This window comes from Mus caroli, chromosome 19, assembly GCF_900094665.2.
Source record: "Mus caroli chromosome 19, CAROLI_EIJ_v1.1, whole genome shotgun sequence".
In the NCBI taxonomy this organism is placed as follows: Eukaryota; Metazoa; Chordata; class Mammalia; order Rodentia; family Muridae; genus Mus; species Mus caroli.
Window position 1 is genome coordinate 44,384,147 of NC_034588.1, and position 6,572 is coordinate 44,390,718.

Sequence of the window (6,572 nt, forward strand, 5' to 3'; positions counted from 1 at the left end):
ATGGCACATGGCCAGTGTTCCCTCAAACATGCCTGAGAACATTAACACATCTTCCCAGCTGGCAAAGACAAGTGGAAGGTAGGCTGGCTCTGAAGTTTTAGGCCTGGATACTAACATCTCAACTACTTGACCCTAACTTTTTATATACCTGCTATTTCCTTTATACCATTAGTTAATGGCATAAGAAATTCACAGCATCTCCAGCAAACACATAGCTATGGTAATAAAGATGATAAAAACCAATCAGTGATGCCCCTGCCCCTAGAAGGGTTACAGGTGGCTGCTGTGTCACATGTGTCTCAGTATGTGGCCAAGAGAGGCTCTGTCTACACTCAGTGTTCTGATCTATGGACATCTAATAGCCTAACATTCCCTGAAAACAGCAAGCCTGAGATGACCACCAGTTCAGCACCAGGCAGGCCAGCGTGGGCTTCCAGGATTGGGAGCAAGCTAGGGACTAGAATAACACCTCCCCCCTCCCCAACCTGGGACCTCTAGGCCCCAGGCAGGAGTGAGCCCGAGATAGACAACCCTTGCATGGGGCTACTCTGGCAGGCTGGGTGACAGTCTAGTGCAGTGCAGGCCTGGGCATGGGAGACAGATCATACCTGAGGTGACCCCTGCCCAGAGCCATAATCCATGAGAGGGACACAGCACTCCTGAGACCACTCCTGAGACAACTCCAGACACTCAGGACTTTGGGATCCATTAAGAGGAGCAAGTAAGTGAGGGAGAAATGGGAGAGAGAGAGAAACAGAAGGATGTGGGCACAATGAAGAGAGGCAGAACTGGAGACTGGACGGTAGTGAGGATCAGCATGATGTGAGTAGCCGGTGATGCCACCTGGGACCATGTCCTTTGCTGCCACCAGAGGCTACATCTGGGTTGCTGGTCCTGCAGCAATGTGGGAGACCTGTCCCTACTTCTTGTCCCCCATGTGGTGGCTTAGCTGCCTTCCTCCCCTCCCCATCTCCCTTCAACACCTGCAGACCTGGCCCCAGGATCATGAGAGCATAGAGCTGGCCCTGCCCCTCACCAGCTGTAGCACTTGGGAGAGTGTGCCCTGCACCTCTCCTGGGCAGCAGGGGTTGCTGATGAACCAGCCCTGAAGGTGTGAGATTGAGGGAGTCAGTGGACTGACCAGCTCAGATATCTCTCAGGTCCAGATCCAGGGATTTGAATGGACTCATCCCAACATCTACCCCACCATGAAATGCTGGAATTCATGAAGGGCCAGTCCTACACATCCCAAACTACAGGATCTCCACGACACAGGGCAACAACAAGATTTCTGAGAGGACTTCTGGGGAGTGGGGCTGAGGTTCCAGTATTGATAGAGTAGCAGAAGCCAGAAGCCTCGTACCAGACCAAAGAGTCACTGCAATGAACATTTGTAAGGCAAAGAAGTCTGATGGGTGTATTGAAGGCAAATGGGTGTATTGTAGGACACACTACAGCTCCCACAATGAGATTTTTTCTCGCTCTTTTTTGTTTGTTTGTTTGTTTGTTTGTTTTTCAAGACAGGGTTTCTCTGTATAGCCCTGAGATTTTTTTTCTCTATTTGAGGCTTGGGGTGGGGTGGAGATTGTAAGGGTGGTTGGTGGTGAGAGATGAGTGAGATTGGGGTGCATGATGTGAAATTTATAAAGAACCAGTAAAAAGTAAAAACAAAACAAAAACCCAATCAGTAACGGAAGTAACGGCTATAGGAGCTGGACAAAGCTGAGGAACCGAGATTAACTTAGAACGACCTGCCTGACTCTAGTGATGGATACCTATCATTGTATACATGCTAGCAGCCGTACAATGTAACAAGACTGGGCCCCATGGTAGTGGTTCCAACTTACACTCCCACTAGCAAGTTTAGAGTTGCAGTCTGTTCTATATTGGCCACACTAATACTGGAATGGCCAATTTTGCCTCTTCAGTAGGTATGTGATAGTATCTCATTACGGCATTAATTAAAATTGTCTGACCACAATGAGGTTTTATTTTATTTTATATTTATTGGTCATTTAAACATAATCAACATAATTGAGTAAATCCCAGTGTCAACTGTGGCCTTCAGTGAATAAGAGTGTCTCAGTATCCCTCAACCATTGTAACAAACTATACCACAGTCATGATGCTAGATGCCAGTGAGGTGTGTGCTTGTATATTTGTGGTAGAGGTGAGGGCACATATGAAAATATTTTCCTATTCAATTCTTCTGTAAGCCCCAACGAGTTCTAAAAATAAAGTGTATTAATTTAGAAAAAGCATTTCAGTGTGTAAATATTATGGAATTGCCACATAATTTGTAGGAAAACTCCATGCAGCTGCAGAATTGCTGAGCTCAGAAACAGGGGTATATCTTGAGGCGCTTTTAGTTGTTTACATTTTTAAATTTATTTATGTTTTTATTTTATTGCCCGCAGGTATGTCAGTGAAGCACATTCACGCTGCTGCTGGAGACCAAGAGGGCATCAGATCCCTGCAGCGGGAGTTCCTAGTGGTTGTAAGCCGCCATGCCGGTGCTGGGAATTGAACTCAGGTCCTCTGGAAGAGCAGCCAGTACTCTTAACCACGGAGCCATCTCCACAGTCTAATTTTTCATCATTTTTTGACATAAAAGAACAAAATGCATACAGAATAAATATACAACTGTAACTCTCCAGCTCCCTGACCACCCACAAAGTGAGCGCTCCCACATAAACACCACCAATAAGAAGCACCGAACGCTGCCTACACCCCAGAAACTTAGGAACTTCTAACACGGTCACCTAGTTTTGACTGTCTTACAATTAATAAAAGAGTAATATTGTCTGCTTTGTTTGGGGGTGGGGAGGGTCTGGCTCTTTTTGTTGAACCGTACTAATGAAAGCTGTTTGCGGGGTTTGTGTCCCGTATTTCCATCCCTTTACACTTTCCCATTGTGTAGATAGATTAAAATGTATTTATTCCGTGTGGATAGCATCTGAGTTGTTTCAGGCTGTGATAGTTATGAAACTACAGCTACAAACATTCTTGTGCCTGTTTTTTGAACATTTGCATAAAATTCCCACTGGCCATGTGCCCAGAGCAACATTTTCTGGATAAGAGAGTGCGTGTGCATTTAGTTTTAGAAAAGAATTCCAGATTTAATGTGACAATTGTACGAATTTTCCTTCCCTTACCACCGATGGCTAATCTACATCCACACCATCCAGGTGTGGCCTGTCTTTTGGCCTTTCTCACTTCTGCCCTTTAGATGAGCATGTGGTTTTTCCTCATTGTGGTCTTAATCAGAATCTCCCTGATTATTGATTATTGTATTTTTAATACTTATAGGCCATTTACATATCACTATAATAAAATATTTACTCACGTTTTCAAGCATTTGAATTGTGATCATTTTTTCCCTTATTTGTTTTATCAGTTGCACACACACACACACACACACACACACACACACATTAAATTTCATCTCTTAGTTTGTGGCATCCACTTTGACTTCACTAAAGGCCTTGGTAAACACAACTTTTAATATAGCTGACCCAGTCAATCTTTTATTAATCAATTTATGTCTTACTTATTTCCATTTCTTAAGGCCATGAGTATGTTTTCTTTTCTAAATTATCATTTAAAATAACACCAACCTTCTCCCATTTGCTTCTGAATCCTCATGGAATGCTCTGTGTGTGTGTGTGTGTGTGTGTGTGTGTGTGTGTGTGTGTGTTGGCTGTAGCAAGAGGCCCACCATACAAGGCCTTGGGTTCAACCTCCAGCACTGAAACAAACTAATAGGTAAGTCTTTCTCCCATCTCTTTGTGGGGCTACCATTCTCGTGAAAGACGTCTCTGTCTGTGTGTGGAGGCTTCCAGACTCCAATTCCCACCGGTCCGTGCTTTGTTCTTGCTCCACCTCTGCACTGCCTCCGTGCCAAGTTATCTAGTGGAGTAAGTCATTGACCTTTTTGTTCTTTTCCAATGCATCTTGGCTGCTCCTTTATATTTTCAGTTAAACTTCAGAACCAGCTTCTTAATTATGATGATACGCAAATGCACGAACACGCTAGAACCTGCTATGATTTTTTTTTTTTACACTGGAATGGCACAAAACCCACAGGCTACCTAAGGAACTGGCATCTTTAACATATAGAGCCTTCTGGTTCATGAACTGTTTTTGTTCCTTGAAATAAAATATGGGACGTTTTATGAATTTGTATGTGATCTGTGCACAGGGGCCCTGCTAATCTCTGAATCAGTTCAATTTGAGTATATGTGCTGCTGGGCCAAACACCTGCGAGCTCTTTTTAACCCTCCATTTACTAAGGCCCCGGGGTTTGGAATAGTATTCCATGGTTTTATGTATTTTATAGTTTATAGGTTTTTATAAGCATACGGTTCCTATGTCTTAATGTTTATGGCGTATCTGTTCGTCTGCTTTACGGCAACTGTGTACACATTCTATAGTTACTTTGTCTGTATTTTACCCTGCCTGAGCTCCAGCTTCTGGCCTCCAGCACTTGCCTCAGACGCGTGAGTAGCTGGGACGGTAGGCATGCACCATTGCATCTGGGTGACGTCTAATGTGCTATTTGAAATAATACCCGTTGACATTTCATTTTCTGTTAGAAGTTTAAGAGATTTCTTTTTACCATATCGACTTTATATGGAGTAAACTTTCTTGTATGTGTGTTGGGAGATTTGCTTGGAGGTTCTTTTTTTGACGTTTTAGAATCTCATTTATATCTTCTGCAAATGTTTTATTTTTCTTTTGAATCCCTATACATTATATTTATTTTTTCCTCCCTCATTACATTCTCTTGGGCCCTCAGGAGAATCTCAAACAGAAGGGACTATAGTGAGCATCCTTATTATGCTGGATTTTAATTTTTTTGTGGCCCTGGGGATTGTTCTTAATTTTAAAGGAAAAAAAATTCAGTATCTCACCACCATATTGATCACGAGTCTTATTAAATATTAAATCCCTTATCAGATAAAGAAGCATCTCTCATCACTGATTTTCTTTCTAACATGATGTAGTATATTATTTCTTCTATTTTGTGTGAATGCCCTGGCACTGAGCTACACCCCACTCCAGTGCTTTTTGTGTTTTGTTTGAGAAAGTATCTCAGGTCTATCTGGCCTCCAGCCCACCACCTTCCTGTCTCAGCTTCAGGTACTCTGGAATTAAAGCCACCTCTCTCTCTCTCTCTCTCTCTCTCTCTCTCTCTCTGTGTGTGTGTGTGTGTGTGTGTGTGATGTACACGTGCCATGGCACAGGTGTGGAGATCAGAGGCCAGTGGTAGAGTCATTTCTCTCCTTCCATTTTTGAGTTCCAGAGATCACACTCAGGGAATGCCTTTTGAGATTTTTTTTTTTAAGTTTACTTAATGGGGTTGGGAGGGGGGAATCTAGTTAAGTCCCAGGTAGAGAAGAATACAGGGAAAGATTCTGTGGACTTAAGGCTTTGTTTATGGTATGCTTACAATACTAAGGGTCAATAGCTACATTAAGAAGTAAGACCTTACCAAGAAAAACTTCCAAAAGAATTCTTAATTCTTCTTGCTTTTAAAAGTAAAACTAGGGGCTGGAGACATGGCTCAGATGTTAATATTGCAGAGGACCCAGGCTTGATCCCCAGCACCCATATTGGGCAACTCATTCCTGCATGTAATTCCAGTTCCATGGGATCAAACGCCCTCTTCTGGAATCCATGGGTATTGCACACACAGGGTGCACATACAGGGAAGCAGGCACATGCACATGAACAAAAATAAATAAACCAGAAATGGTAAAGTTAATTATCAAACATTTTAAAAGTAAATCCAACTGTAATCAGAAGGTAGAATTGCTATTCCTAATTTTTGTTAGCATATTAGTTTCACTTCCCGGTAATAACACCAGCAATGAAGACAAAAATAAGCCAAAAATGCAAACTAAATATATAATTATGATAGCTCCTTAAACGTAAAGCATTATTTACAAAACCGATGCTTGGCTCAAACCGATGTTTTCATCCAGGTGCCCAGTAGGATGAGATCATCCAGAAACGCTGGACACGGGTCCCTAAAGTAATGCCCTGTTCTTCAAGCCTTTCTATGTATCTGAATAATGAAATCCCCTCGTCCTTTCTCACACCTCTGAATAAGCAAGAGAACACAGAAGGATAGACACCGAACAAAGGTAGCACCCAACTCTGTCATCTGATGAAGGTTGCCCAAGGTGGATGGACAGATGGGTGCGTCTCTCCTCACCTGCTGATCAAGAGAAAGAGACAGGTGACTCTGAGCTGCAGAGGATGTCGGAGTCAGCAGGTAATGGTTGTGGTTTCCGGGGCCTGAGCAGCCCCCGGCTCAGTTGCAGGATGGTCGGTCATTGCTTGCTCCTGCTTCTCAGTGGCTGGCGGAGCACCTAGCTACAGCGGGATGTCCTTCCTCTGAAGTTCCCATTTCTCCTGGTGCCTATTCTTTGGAGTGTTCACATAGAGACTGAGACCAGGCATCCTCTTAAACCTCATTTGTAAGTAAGGCCCAGACAGTAGAACTATGGGCAGCAGACATATTGTTCTTTTAAAACAAATGTATTTATGAAAAGAAAAAAAAAAAA

General features: G+C 43.0%; 1 non-coding gene and 1 pseudogene across 1 annotated transcript; one reads left to right on the forward strand and one right to left on the reverse strand.

The window, feature by feature from the left end:
* The first annotated feature begins 254 nt into the window (after nt 1–254).
* LOC115030006 lies at nt 255–371 on the forward strand (annotated as a pseudogene).
* Nucleotides 372–4,156: 3,785 nt separating this feature from the next.
* Nucleotides 4,157–4,260, reverse strand: LOC115030031. Its single transcript, XR_003835623.1, has one exon. It is a non-coding gene; the product is annotated as a U6 spliceosomal RNA (small nuclear RNA).
* Between the last annotated feature and the right edge of the window lie 2,312 nt (nt 4,261–6,572).